At 33.7% G+C, this 15,887-nt stretch overlaps 1 long non-coding RNA gene and 1 pseudogene across 11 annotated transcripts in view; both read right to left on the bottom strand.

Annotated features, from left to right (window-relative positions):
* LOC140848003 (uncharacterized) overlaps window positions 1-8,048 on the bottom strand; it is a 1,137,778-nt gene extending 1,129,730 nt beyond the window's left edge. For all 11 annotated transcript variants that reach the window (XR_012128446.1, XR_012128471.1, XR_012128576.1 and 8 more), the window contains exon 1: window positions 7,951-8,048. This is a non-coding gene — a long non-coding RNA (uncharacterized lncRNA). The remainder of the gene's footprint in view (window positions 1-7,950) is intronic.
* LOC108392644 (cyclin-dependent kinase-like 1 pseudogene) lies at window positions 5,462-6,984 on the bottom strand (annotated as a pseudogene).
* Window positions 8,049-15,887: the final 7,839 nt, after the last annotated feature.

Genomic DNA, 15,887 nt, shown 5'->3' with positions numbered 1-15,887 from the left:
GTTGAGTTTCTAGTTTTCAAACCAAGCCAATACTTTTCCAAATCTACTTAAAGTCACACTCAAAAAAACAAAAATAAATTATAGAAGATTTTTTCCTGAGCTTATGGCCCTCCATATCTTAATGTTCATGATAAATCAGTGTTTTTTTAATAAAAATATATTTTTATTTCACAATAACTTATTTTATAAAAAGAAACATGATTTCTGGACATTTGCTTTTGATGGCATATGATCAGATTACTGAAAAAGAAAGAGAAAATAGGTGTTTAAAATATAAAATGTGTTTAAAATATTCTCAGGGGTTATTGTAATGAAGTATTTCTTAGCATTGGTGCCAGGAAAGAAACTCATCATACATTAAAATAAAATGTACAATTGGAAAATTTCAAGACATAATTTGTTAAATAGTGGTATTAGTATCAGTAAGAGAACTAGTGATCAATAGGTTCCAAGGAAGTTTCATTGAAATCACACCACGAATGTGTTGCTTCATTCATTTCAAAACAGTGGAAAGGAGCAGACACAGGAAAAAGAACCTCTAGAACACTGAGCAAAGGGAGCTCTTAGGCCTGACCATGGGAAATGCCTTTAAATTACCAGTGGCATCATGAAAATCGCTTGAATGAGTTAAGACATATGAAAAGAATCAGTGAATATTGAGCATTAGGACAAATAGATAATATGTTTTAAGTATTAATTTCATGCCTCAGGTGTGTTGAAAAGCAAGCCTGTGAGGACAAGATATTTTACCATTTAAGACATTTTCATGCTTAGGTATGTTGGAAAGCAAGTACTTGGGGGGAAAAGATATTTTAGCACTTCAAAAATGCATTGCTTAAAGTCACATATTTTTATTACAAAATGATTTTTAAATGAAATACTACATATTTTCAGAAAACTGAAATTATAGACACTAGAGAAGTTATCTATAACAAGTAGAAATTTCTAATTTTCCTTAAAATTCTATATAGATTCCTTTAAATAAAATAGCTTTTGTTGAGGAACCCAAATTCTCAGAGACCTTGCTCTGAAACTTTTTGGAACCCTTGAGTTCTTCAAAGACTGAGATTGATTGCCTGCCTGCCTTCATTACTTCTTCCTTTCACACTTATTGTACATCTAAGACAAGTTTTGCAGTGGGCTTCTTGTTGGGATAAAGATGAGAACATTCCTGATCTAGAAACCTCAGCCCCAGGGATCAAATTTAATGGATGGCTTCACTCAACAACAAACTAAGAGTTTTTCCTAGGCCTAGAATATTAATAGAGAAATTAGTCAATTATAGAGTCTCCAAATTCAAAGAGAGTATAACAAACAGGCATACCCCGGGGGTTCTGCAGGCTCAGTTCCAGACCACCACAATAAAGTTAATATTGCAATAAAGTGAGTCAAATGAACTTTTTGGTTTCCCAGCACATATACATGTTATGTTTAGACAATACTATGGTCAGTTAAATGTACAATAACATTATGTAAAAAAAAAAGTATATACCTCAATTAAAAATTAGGTACTGATAGACTTGCTTGACAGAGAGTTGTCACAAACCTTCAATTTGTAAAAAATATTATCTGTGAAACACAATGAAGCAAGGCACAATAAAATGAAGTATGCCTGTATTTGAAGAAATGAGTTTTAAAATCAGATGCACAGCATAACAATTGAATACATATTGGATATGATTCTCCTTAGAACCAATGCCCAGAAATTAGAAATCTAAGGAGATGAGTATATTGAGACATATTGAGAGACTGTATGCTTTCCAATTATGTTGTTTTTGCTCAAAATATATTTGTTCTCTTTCTTAGGAAATAGCCTTCACAGCATGTTATTTAAATATTTTAAATTTCTGTCTGAATATTTTTTTCCTTGAGTATTTCATTTTGTGTAAATAGTCTACAGTTATCTGGAACTAAAACTGAGTTATTAAGAAGACAGAGAATATGGTGGAGGTTTAAAAAAATGATTTGCAATACTTCTTATTTAAGCTCATAAGTAGGTCAGAGACAATTACATAAGAGGAATTTTATAAATGCATGGGATAATGGTAACAAAACAGGAAATATCTGAACTCATTATTTCTTTGAAGCACACTCTTCATTTGTACATACATACTCAAATATAAAGATTACTTAATCCCTCTTCAATCTAGAGTTACATGGGCAAATGTTCATCAAGTCTACAGGTGTTATTACGGGTGTGATGAAGTAGAAACTTCCATTATTTATTTTTAAGTTTTTAAAGAGAATTCTGACCTCCACAGCTATGTGCTTCCAAATCAACCAGATATTTCCTGAGGGAATTTAGGACCCTGTCTGAACATAAAAAGACCAGGGTAGGACTATTACCTTGAAGTCTCCCATCTACAGTCAATAATACACAACAGTCAGAGTTCAGTTAGAGGATTAGAAACTTTAAGTCAGGATTCTAATGTAAAATGGTACCTACACTTGTATTAGTGATGTAGAATTTCTAACCAGCAAGAAAGTCACAGAATCAAAAATCACAATTAAATCATCTTTTCAGTTTACTAGGAAATTTCCAGGAGTATGTATAAACCCTCCTGTTGAATGTTGAGATGTTACTATAATGACTCTACCTTTTTAAAGAAAAAATACCAAAGAATGATTTTATGTTGAATATTCCTATATTTTAAAAAATGCAATGAAAAAATTAGTTTGAAGGAAACATGATGGCTGTATAGTCTCAAATTACTAAACAATGTCAGAGCAAATCAAAATAATTCTATTATTTGCAAGTACAATGAGGATGTGATTAGAATAAAACTTCAAATTTATTTCTATATATGGTAGACTATCAGTTGTGTTAGAAGTTTCAGTATAATAAATATCTTATGGATTTATGTAATTAATTCAAATTCACTGCTCCTTGAGTGAGGTTTGTGTAGGAATCAATACTCCCACATGCAGAATGTAAGGGATTAATGGCACATATCTAAAATAGCCAGTAAGTAGCCAGTTGATACTTTTAAACAGAACCATTGTATTGTATTACATGCAGATTTAAAATACAGCACATGAAAAATCCACTAAGATCCATGTATCCCAGGCTTACTCTGGAGCAATCATCATTCAGGTATATGGGAGAAGAGAAAGACCCAGCAAATAAGATATAAGAAGATCATCCAGTGAGAGAGGAAGAAAACCAGGAGAAAATGGTGTCCTGGAAGTCAGGGATGAAGAGTTTACAAGAGAATGGAAAGATAAATGGTGTGAAATGCTGCTGGTAGGTAAAATGTGTAATGGGATAACTGGATTAGTATTGTGGAGAGGAGTGTGGATCTTGATAAGACAGTTTGATGGAGATTTTGTGAGAAAACCTGATTGGTATACATTCAAGTGAGCATTTTGACCAGTAATTCTTTTGATGAGCTCCCTTATAAAATGGAAAGAAATGGGATAATAGTTAAAAAAGACAAGTGGGGTCAAGAGAAAGTTATTTTAGGAAGAAATAATAGCATATTTATGTGATAGTATGGAAGATATAAAAATTGAATGTTTGAAAATACAATACCAAAGAATACAAAAAGCTTATGTTACTCTCATACACACATACAGTGACTGCCAACTCTTTATTTAACTTATTAATGATAGAACCAGTACAAAATAGTAAAGAACACTTAGAAAAAGGAAGGCTTGGAAAAGAAAATGCAGGGATAAGACTGTAAAGTTATACATGCAACAGACTTATATCTTACAGTTTTAAATTATAATCTTTAGAGTCATTTTTTATCCCCCCAAATCATTTCTATCAGGAAAATAATTAGAAATTTGTTGACCTTCTACAAGTTAACATTGAGCTTTACAGATTTGGGGCCATAATCAACAGCAAATAGTACATTAAACAAAATTATACTATTTTTTTATAATTTACTTTAAGGTGCAGTAATGATAAGATCAATGAATAGATAAATAGTGGGGTAAATTGATGGACTGATAAGTGATAAAACAAGTAGAACAAAATATTAATTACAGAATTTTTGTTATAAATGTATAGCTGTTCACTGAAAAATTCCTTAACTTGCAATATGTTTTATGATTTTTAAATAAAGCTTTTTAAGAGAATATATGTCCCCAAGAGTTAGATGACTCTTAAAGAAAGACTATTAGAAAGTCCTCTAGCATAAGTTTAGGAAAGCACAAACTAATCTTCTTACCTCATTTCCTAGTTGGTGTAACTTTTCTTAACAGGGAAAAATAATAATGTAGGACAATGAATGAAGAATCGCTGCAGTAGAGATCAATACTCACACCTATAAGAGATCCTGACCCAATAAAGATGTTGGCTTCAAGTTGGGATCAGAGTTCATTCAGAGTATTTGGAGCAGGCAGAGTATTGGCACTAATGAAGGTAGTTCAGGATACATGGTGGTGACAGCTAATAGAAATTCTCTTCTGAATGCTTCTTTGGAAGCAAGAATTGAGAATTGAGAAGAGATTTTTAAAATTTAGTGGGAAAGTGGTAGAGCAGAGGCTGCGCATGTTTCTACCTGTACTCAATTGTTGTGCAGGTACAGGTGTGGGCACCAGGTTCTATTTACCCAAAGTTATGGTTTTGCCAGGTGAGTATGATAGAGTACAGATGCCTGTGTGGTTCAAAGACAACAACCTTTGGTCTGTAATGTTAAGTCTTAGAAAATTATTAATGAGAAAAAATAAAATAATTTTTACCTAGAAAGAAGCCAATTCAACGCAAAATTCAGATGTATGAGTAGAGAAATCCATCTTTCTATTTCAATTAATCAATCTACATTTTGGAAACAATTCTCTGCTTTGTACATGTTTTGTTTGTAGCTTGTAACTTTCACAAATAACACTGATTTTTCTCCATTAATATTGGTAGGAGCACATTAATAAGCTTGGTTTAACAAAAAAAAAGATGATTATATATTATTCTAGAGATGCAATTTAAACACAGGTACTGAGTTATTGTAATTAAAGTCACATGGATAAACTTAAAACTTAGCCTGCAACTAAGACTAGAAAATATCCCTAATGGGATTGCCTACTGGGTTTACAGAATATATTTAAAGAAACTTTTGCATTTTAAGTGACTTTCTTTGTAAAATTCTGATTAGCTTTTAATTTAAATCTGAGAAATTATCACTTGTTTTCTTTTTGCCTAAAAAATCAGCCTATATTATAATGTTAACTCACACCCAAACCTTCTGTTCTTAGGTACGCGCATTCAACTCCTCCTTGTTATTTTTTTATAAGCGCATAAATTAGTCTTTTAATACACATATTTTAAATATTTTGAACTCTTGAATATTCCAACAAATGTTTTAAAATATAAAAACCAAGACAAACCAAGCACTAAATGGGATTTTAAACATTCTGATTTCAAGAACCAAAACTCCTTACATGTGATGGTGAGAGAATCTGAAAAGGCAGAAAATAGGACTTAAGGTAATAGAGATCTGAGAAAATACACCAGGGCAGTTTGTAATCCATTTTTCACTTTTTCTATGTGGTACAAGTGAAGCATAAATCTTTTTTACATCTCTGATTTTGCCAGAGGTATGGGCAGTAGACACAGTTCATATTCTGTCCATGAGCTCAGCTACTTGGATGCAACAAAAAATACAAGTGAAAATGCAAGTGGGCTTTTCCTTCCTGTTCTGGACACCATGGACAAGCATGGAAAGCTCCCTCCTAAATTTCCCTTCATACCTCGCCAAGTGGCCTACACCAGTTTGTCGCTTGTTTCCTCTCCTGATATTTTTTCCACACTGTGATTGCTTTCAAATGTTTTATTTTCTTCAAGTTATGGATCAGTTCCTTTTTAATCATCAATCTCTAAGCTCCTTAAATATTTGGAAAATGGTAGTTAAGTTTCTTCATATTACAGTTGTACTTCTTATTATTCAAAGCTGAAAGGATGCTGCTGCTAGTCAGCTGAGGTACGCACTGCAACCCAGGCAGGTGCATTCCGCTCTGAGAGTCTTCCTTGATGGTCTGTCATGCTCTTTTGGTAAATCCCCCATTTCTCTGATGCTGTCAAAATATGTGTGCCACAGCAGCTGTTCACATGTCAGTCTCTTAGCTGGGTTCATGTGGAGACAGCCCTTTAAGAACCCCAGGGCATGATAAGAGATGTTTGGAAATTTTAATTCAAGTGGTTCCATATCTTCAGGGTCTGAAATTGTCACTCCACTGAAGTACTGATTTTTGCTAAGTACTTGCTGGTGCCTAGGAATGAGATCTCCCAAGGTTTTCTTAATCAGATAGAGCGGATCCACATCTGATTGTCCTGGCCACAGAGGCACCCCTGACAGCAGGTCAGGAAAGACACAGCCAATTGCTCAAACATCTACTCGGGGGCCATACTGCCTGTCCCTCACCAAAAGCTCTGGGGAGCAGTACCACTTGGTAGCCACGTAGTCTGTGTAGTAGGCACCAAGGTTCAGTCAAAAGCTGAGCAAACCCAAAGTCACATAGCTTAATCACTGAATGTTTTGTGATGAGGATATTTTTCTGGCTTCACGTCTCTATGTATGCAATCGTGTTTATGGCAAAAATTTACTGCTTGCAGTGTCTGCTAAGTTATGCTCTTCATGAGATGTTCTGGTACCCCTCTCTGGTATCTGTCCAGCTCATGGAGGACCGTGGGGGCACAGTACTCGAACACCAGCTGAAGCCTCCACTTCCTCCTGAAGACTTCAATAAGGATGACAAGGTGCTTGAGTTGCTTGAGCATGTGGATTTCTTAAAGGGCGATTTTCTTTACTACAGGGTCATCTTCTGATTTCAGAAACCTCTTGATGGCCACAATCTGACCCGTGTCCTGTTTCTGCATTTGAAAACTACCCCATAGGATCCTTTGCCAATTTTCCCAATTTTTTCATACTTCTCCATCACAGAGGAATAAACCTTAAAATGTATCTTCACATAGTTGGAAAATGTTGCTTTATAAATTATTGACAGGACAGACCGCACTAGAGCCCCACTCAATGATGGGTCTTTGCCAAGGTCCTAGAGCAGAACAAGGGCATTTGCCAGAGAATTAGGAATCGACTCATATCTACAGCCTTGCTCCACAGCAATGGGAATGCGATCGAGGATGACTGCCTGGAGTTAGCTGCCTTCAATAACCCAGATGTAATCGCTACCTATGCCACAAGTTAAAATGTAACCCATCATCCTTAAATGAACACAGTTGTAAGATAATCTATCGTTTTAAATGTTATGGTTCATCCGATCTGAGACACATGAGCTGGCTGCAGAACAGGGAAGGAAGGCTAAGGGCTTCCCCAGTTTTAATTGCGGGTCTCATTTCCCACAGGCAAGAAGACACTGTCCGGTTCCCCACAGAGGCGGCAGTGCAGCCTGGGCAAGGTGGGCAGAGAGCCGGGCCCAACAAGGCGCCCCCACCTCCTCCTCGTTATTTTTAAAAAATCAATTTATGCAAATTTAATGAAAAACTAATTATGATTTCCCACCAGTGTACTTAGACAAATAGTAATTGCATTGGGCTGTCTTCTTTTCTGTTTCTCTGAAAAGTTGTGTTCCTCAAATGAATAATTACCTACATAATAATTAAATGTTGCTGATATGGTCTACTCATCCCCCTTGTACACAGAAACAGCAGAGTACATCTTCTTGGAAGTCTGTCTCAGTCATGTTGGATAAACTTACTGTCCATCACACAACTGGCATCAATCCCTACTCAATTATGCAAGAATATAGTACTATATTAAAAGATAAATAGGGTTTAATTTTAATCACGGACAGTCTGTGAGTCCATGTCCCACTACCATAAAAGGACCAATTACTTTCTGAAATAATGCTCTAATGAAAAATCTGATGAGTAGACGGGCAGCGTGCCTCTGTTTGTAGTCTAAGCTGCCCTCTCCTGGAGAAGTTTGTAAACCACTTTGGCCTTCATAAACACGGCCATTGTTTCTATTTGAAACAAATCTCTTGAAATACCTGAAGCATTGTAACAATGCTGCAGTTATCCACAGATCCTTCTGTGCCAACCAGCTGTTTGGACGTGCAGTTAATAGGGTGCGATGATGCCTGGGGGGGGGGTGGCTCTACTGGGATCTTCACGGTAAGTGGTAAAGGGCTGCCTTCCCAGAAGTGCTCACCTGATCTTAACCTGATCTACCCATTGTTGCGCACAATGACGTAACACCTAGCCTACTGCGCAGGCGCATACTTGTATAGCCATTGGTTATAAGCCATTATTGCGTGTGTTGCTATAAAAAGAGTTCCCCCGGAGCTAAGAGCAGAGATTAGCGAAGAGAGCAAGAAACAAGAGAGGGAAGCAGAAAAGAAGAGCAGAGGCTGGAGGCAAGGGTTGAGTCTGGAGCAGAGGCAGTGCTTGGGGCAGAGGCTGAGACAGAGGTGGATGGGATTCTACTGCTTGACCTGCTACCATGAGAAAAACTATTGGTATAAGCCCCTTTTGACCCCCAAACGTTCTGTTGTCATTTTTCAGTTTCACTTAATGCAGGGTGAACTTGCCCAGAGCTGAAACCCTCAGACAAGACAAATAGTAATGTTGGCCTTATTAAATAAACTGGGAAATATTCCCTCCTATTAAATTTTATGGACACATTTACTTAAACTTATTATGTTTCAGGAATTTTTTAATTTTTGTTTTCTTCCTTGTTCATTTGATAGAATTTGCCAATGAAGCCATGTTGGCCCAGCGTTGACTTTGTAGGGAGAGTTCTAGTTTCTTTAACAGTTGTAGGATACTGCAGTTATCCAATTCTTGTGTGAGCTTTGGTAGTTTATGAATCTCAAGAAATATGTCCATTTCATCTGAGTTATAAATTTATTAACATGACATTGTTCATAATGTTCCCTTATAATTTTAGTATCTATAACTTTTTAGTGATGTTACCTTCCTCATTCCTGCCACTGAGAATTTGTTATCTATTTTTTTCCTGTTTAATCTGTCAAGTAAAACTGGTTTATCAGTTTTACTGATTTCTCAATGAAACAGCTTTTAGTTTCATTAATTATTTTCTATTTCTCCGATTTGGAACTCATTGATTTCCATCCTGGTCTTTATTACATCATTTTGAAAAAAATTTACTATAAGTTTCCTTTGCTTTGTTTTTCTCTACTTTCTTAAAGGAGTAGATGAAATAATTGCCTTGAAATTTTTCCTGTTTTCTAATACAGGATTTGTATCCAAAATACAAAACAGAACAAAACTATTACAAGTAAATAAAAAGATTAAAAAATAGATTAAAAAATGTGCAAATATTTGTGCAAACATTTCATTAAATGACATATATGGGTTACTATAAGCACATGAAAAGATGCTCAACATTTTTATTTGTTAGGGAAATGCAAATTAATACCACAATGAGACATCACTGTGTATCCACTAGAATAGCTTTAATAAAATAAGACAGATGGCAATGGAAGGATGTAAAGAAAGTGGCATCTCATTCATTGCTGGTGGCAATGTACAATGATGTAGCTATTTTGAAAAGGAGTTTGGCAATTTCTTAAAAAGTTAAACATAAATTTATCACATGACCAAGAAATTCCACTCTTAGGTATCTGTCCAAGGGAAATGAAAATATATGCCCACACAAGACTTGTGCATAAATGTTCATAGTAGAATTATTCATAATAGCTAAAAAGTGGAAACAGCCCTAACAACCACAAACTGATGAATATATAAACTAATAAAAGGAACAAATTGCTAATACTTTTTGCAACATGAATGAACTTCAGAAGTATTTTGCTAAGTTAAGCCATTCACAAAATATCATGTATTTTGTGATTCCATTTATATGGTATTCTCAGAATAGACAAATCTATAGAGAAAGCAGTTAGATTAGTGGTTACCTGGGACTGGAATTGAGAAAAGGGTTGGAGAGTATGACCACCTACGGGCACAAGAGATCTTTTAGTGTGATAGAAATATTTTAAAATTGGATTGTGTTGATGTTGTACAATTCTGTAAATTTGCTAACTATCATTGAACTTTACATTTAAAGTGAGTGAATTTTATAGTATATAAATTACATCTCATTAAGTTTTCAAATAGCATACATAAAGCAAATGGGAAAATCAGAATGCATGTCAAATATTAGATGATATTAGGGAAATATTAATTTAAGTACAATAATTATGATTTTGTATAAAATATGCTTATCATTAGATATGCATGAGATGAAGTATTATGTCTACCACTTCCTTTAAAGCACTTCTGTCCCTCCCTCTCTCCATACGTACACACACATACACACACACACACACACACTGTGTATGTATTGCAAATATAAATATACAGTGTATACATAGTAAGGAAATGCATATATAAAGTAAATATGATAAAATATTAATTGTTGAATAAAGGTAGAAATTATGCAGGTATTTTTAGTACTAACATTCAACATCTATAGTTTAAAATTTCATATAAAAATTGGAAAAAAAACTGTTGTATCATGTCATGACAAATAAGAAAGGCATCAGGTAAAAATAAGCCATAATTCTTTGTAAAGACTCTCATGAGAGCACAAATAGAAGAAAATGACTTTGGTAGTTGAAAAAAAATATTACTCCAAACCTTTAGCAAATATTCTAAAAACTATCTTAGTTTTTAGAACTAATGATAGTTCTAAAACTATCTTAGTTTAAATTAGATACTTAGTTTAAATTGAACACTTTATCTTAGTTTGAATTGAAACACAAATCCTATCTTAGTTTAAATTAGATACTAGAGAATAAATGTCTATTAATGCCATTTTTATTTAATATTATGTAGAAAATTTGAAAAAATGTGACAAGACAGAATAGTTAAGAACTGGAAAACATACTACATTCTTTATTTTTGGCTGATAGTCCAATGGAATCTAGTGAGAATTAGTAGATTTAATAAGAAATATTTGTAAGATGGCTGGATAAGTCACAAAAAGAACATTAAAAGCTTTTCTCTACTCCTATAAGAATTATAAACCACAGAGAGAACAATCTCATTTACAGTAATAAAACTAAAATTCATAAGAATATGTTTAATAGGATTACTATAGAAAACTGTGCATAGATATATAGTAAAATGTCAATTCATCTACATTTAATATAAAATTCATTGCAATTCTAATTAGAAACCAAAAAAAGGCCATTTTGTGAAAGACTGGATAAAATAATGTTGAAGTTAAAATGGAAGAGCAGTGAGGTGATAAATTATTTTGTCAACAACAGGATATGCTATAAAGCCACTGTGACCAAATCACTATGATATTGGTATAGAGACACACACACATGCACACACACACATACATGCTATGGCAATCACTCAATGGGAAAACTTCCTCAGTTTAACAGTGCTAGCAAAACTAGCCAACCTTCAGGAAAAAATGAAAATGCCCAAATTTTCACATGTATAAAGTTAAATATTTTGGATGGATTACAACAAATTTAAATAATATGAAATATTAAACTCCTCTAAGATAATCGAGACTATGTGTACAACTGGGGTAATGTTGTGGTACATACTGTCGGATATTTTTTCCTGAGACTGGGATTCCAGGAGCTACAAAAGAAATAGAGACAAACATAGAACTATGAAGACTGAAAAGTACTTACTAACTGATCAAAAGTATAGTATAAAAAAGCTCATGAATAAGGAAAAAATAGAAGGAAACGTAAATTAGATGACAAAAAATATATACAAATGCATCTTACAAACTGACAGGAAGATCACACAGAGTTCATTTGACATGTGGATAGACATTTCACAGAAGAGAAGATTATATCCAACTAACTTACTAAAACGCTATGACTTACTAGTGGTCAAATAAAAGAAAATTAGAGTGGCAGTGAGTTATCTTTTATAAACTCCTGCCCAGCAACAATTTAAAAAGAGCTATAAAACCCCACAGTAGGAATGTGAAACGAAGGGCATGTCATGTGTTGATGTTGAAAACACGAACTACCTTTTTAGAAAGTAATCTGGAAATATCGGTCTAAATATACGTACTTCTATTTTAATATAAATATACATATATTTTATATTATACATAAAACTAAATATTTGTATGTACATACACAAATATTTCTCATAGAAATAAAATATTACATTAAATACAAGGACACTGCCTTGGCTCAATTTCCTCCACAAAACAAGAAGCTGTGACACAGTTCTTGCTAAGAGTTTACTGTAGGTACAATTCCAAAGCAGTAAGAGAGTCAGAGAAGGGAGAGTTTATGAAGTGTCGTATTGTCCATCAGCCTCACAGGAAACAACCCATGTTTGATCCCAAGTGACACCTACTGAGAGGTTCTAGAAAACCACTGCCCTCTAAACAGTCATGGAGGAGATGAGGAACGGTGACAAACTTCCCTGTCCACTTCCCCTTGTCTGCATCCACCCCACTCCAACCAACTAAGCTTATATTCCCAACTCTTCCTCTGGTAGATCCTGGTGAAAGTTAGCCCTTCAGATATTAGCACTTCTTCCATGGCAAGTGTGACAGGGTCCCTACCCAACCCTTGAGAGAGGCTTGGAGAACCAGTGGTGTACATATAGAGACAGGATTCTTTGTATATAAAGAAAAAAATACATTCCATAGAATTTAAGGAGGAAGAGTCAGAGGAAATACTACTCTAAAAATACAAATATATAATCACTTTTCGCATTCATATTGTTCAGACGTGTCTTCTAAAATAAATGGCTAAAACTTTAAACGGAAAACACAAATAAAATATTAACAAGAAATTTAATACACATCCCACTGATGATCCTGCCATGCCTCTATTAATCCAGTTGCCCTCACATACAGCTTCATTTCACTGCATGTGCTGTGGTCAGGTTAAGCTTCCTCCAAACCTATTTTTGAAAGATCATTCTCCTTCCTCCTACTCAAATGGCATCAAAGGTGGTATACCATCTGCAAGCCCAGTCCAACTCACAAACTACGAAGGAAGATTTAGTTTATGATCCCTGTCAGACCTACATTCTTGCTTCTCAGTGTATTTGGTGAATGCATTTCCATCTACAAATCTACAACATTATCATCCCTCCCACCAAATTAATATGTTTACTGAGGCAAATTAGGCTTACTGCTATTTCTCTGATCATTGCAGTTCCTTTAAATAAAATATTCCCCGGCCTCCTCATTACCTGCTCATGTCACTCACTTCCCTTAAAATACCACTTCACTGCAAGTTAAAAGACTTACCCCTATCCTCTTCATTGATATCATTGATAACATTTCTGCGAATAGTCAACAGAGCCAAAAATATTTAGTGACAAGGATGTTCACTGAAACACATAACAGCAACATCAGAAACCACTGCATGCCAAGTGGAAGAGAATTAGTCAAATGACCCACAGCACATCATATAACAAAAAGGTATATAGAACATGTTGCCAAAAACTAGATAATGTCACAGGAAAATATATTACTGTTTAACCTTAAATTTAAAAAGTTTCAAAACATAGCAATTGTTTCATTGGTGGTTTTATATTCTGCAACACTGTGGGTCTACAATTTGTGAAAGAAAGCATAGTAATTATTGTTTAACAGGGAACTTTCTTATAATATTCTTCATGAATGGATGACGGTATCACTGCTAAGACTTATTTTATTTGTGAAAAGCAACTTAAAGACAATTTTAAGCAAAAGTAGCAAAGTAGGAGAGTACATGGGTGAGCCAGATGGCTTGCCTTGCAGAATAGAACTTAAAGCATTCAAAATAGCCAGGCCATAAACTTCCAGTAAAGCCTTCCAAAGCACTGGATCTCTTTACCACACAGTATGTATCGTCCTGCATACTTATTTAGAGAAAGTAAAAGTGAGTTAGAAATTATATTCCTTGGCAAATATCTAGCATGCAGGTATTTTATACTGTCAGTTAAGTGCATCAACAGAATTTATGTAAAATTTATCAGTACAATTTTTAGAAACTGATATGACAGATGCTGACCCTAAAGCACTTTATAATCTTTTTCCTATTCCATAGAAATATAAAGAATGGAAAATTAAATACTAATTTTCACATCCTCCTTTACAGTGAGGCTTACTCATATAACATAGCAATAAGCAATGAGATGTAAGGAGAAGTTTCTTGGTGGGTTTCTGGGAATTTCTGTTTCCTAAATAATAAGTGACAGACAGAGGCAGCACCATTCTTTCCTAGTTTTTCTTGCTTTGAACACAGATACAATGCCTGGAGATTTTCAAGTCACAAGGAAGGGACCAAGGGGACTATAGATATTAAATGGAGATTTGCTCTAGTAATTTCAAGTATCATAGTTCAGATAAGTGCCTCAAAGGAAAAGTAGAGGGTCTCCAGCTGATACTGAAACATTTGATCTAATAAATAATAAACACATTTACTTAATTAAACAAAATATGTGAATATATTCTCACAGTAAACATTCAAACTATCAAAGAATATATTAAGTGAAAAAATACACAGAATATACTTTTCCTTATACTAGTTGCAATTTTCTTTCATTTCTTTAAGAGTTTACATTTTAGTTGAATTTTACTTTACAAAATGATTGAGAGCAAGGTAGAGATGCATTTCACTTTTCAGAATAAATCACTGTAAATAGCTTCCTCTGTAACACACAGTTTGAGAGCATATCATACTTAAATATTCCTTATTGAAGGTTAACTTAGGTTATTCTCATTTTTTGTTATTACAGATGCTGCTCTAATAAACATATTCATGTACATGATTGTTTTTGTGGATAGGGTGATACCTAGTTCTACAGTAGTGGCTGGGAGAATAGGTGAGCAAATTATAAATTCTGATACTGCCAAATTGATTTCATAAAAGCATTTTAAAATTTATATTATCACTGTTAAATGAGATATTGTGTTTCTCCAAAATCTTAGCCAAAATTGATAATTAATCACTTTGTTATTCTTGCAAATACAATAGACAAAATATATCAGTTCAGTTTGCATTCCTAATTATTCAGTTATCTTGTCATACATTTATTAAAATACATTATATTTTTTGTGTATAGCATATGCATATATTTTATTTTTTTATATAAAACTGTCCTTTAATTTTGATTTTATTAGTTTATATTCCTGATATTAAATTTTAGCCATTTTATAAAGAGAAAATAAATATTTTAACCAATATACTAATTTGAAATTTTATCTTTGTTTATACATTTCATCTCTAGAGAACACTTAATTTTTGTATAGTTAAATATCAGTTTTTTTAAGATTCTGGTGCATTCTCATGTTTAGGAAGGCTTGCTTTTACCAGAAAATTATAACAATTATTCAAAACTTCTTTCAAGTGTTTTCATATTGGTCCTAAATGTAACACTCTTCGGCCCATCAAAGAAATATTTTTTTGTCTATATTATAACTTAGAGTTCTAATTTGGTTATTTTTCTAAATAGAAGATCAGAACATTATTTATTAATTAGTTTATGTTTCATGAAATACCAATTTTCCCTTATTCACTTGTTCATACTGTCATATTTTATGTTATTGTGAAACACTTCAGGCATTCACGAAAAAAATCACAGTAGTTAGATAATGTAGCAATCAGCTGGGTGACAATTTTTAAAAACTGATATCTAATATTAACTTGTTTTTTTCTGCTTGATATTAAAAGGGAAAAAATTAGTGCAATAATATTCTTTTCCATTCCAAATGTTATTCCTCTCTCTCTCTCTTTAGAGATCATTACTTTCCTAAAGCTATTGGTCCTCATTCTGATTCATGTGATTATAATTTTTCTACACTTGTATGTAGCCATAAACAATAGATAAAACTCTCAATTTTAAGCTTTTCATTGAGTGATACAGCATTCTAGCTTGACTTCACAGTTTCCTTCCCCACTATTTTATTCCTTTGAGTTTTTTCCAGATGATGATTATTATATTTTACAATATATATATATATATTTTTTTGCAT

Source organism: Manis javanica, chromosome 1, assembly GCF_040802235.1.
Source record: "Manis javanica isolate MJ-LG chromosome 1, MJ_LKY, whole genome shotgun sequence".
In the NCBI taxonomy this organism is placed as follows: domain Eukaryota; kingdom Metazoa; phylum Chordata; class Mammalia; order Pholidota; family Manidae; genus Manis; species Manis javanica.
The sequence above is the reverse complement of the archived record's forward strand: the minus strand, read 5'-3'. Positions and strand labels throughout refer to the sequence as shown.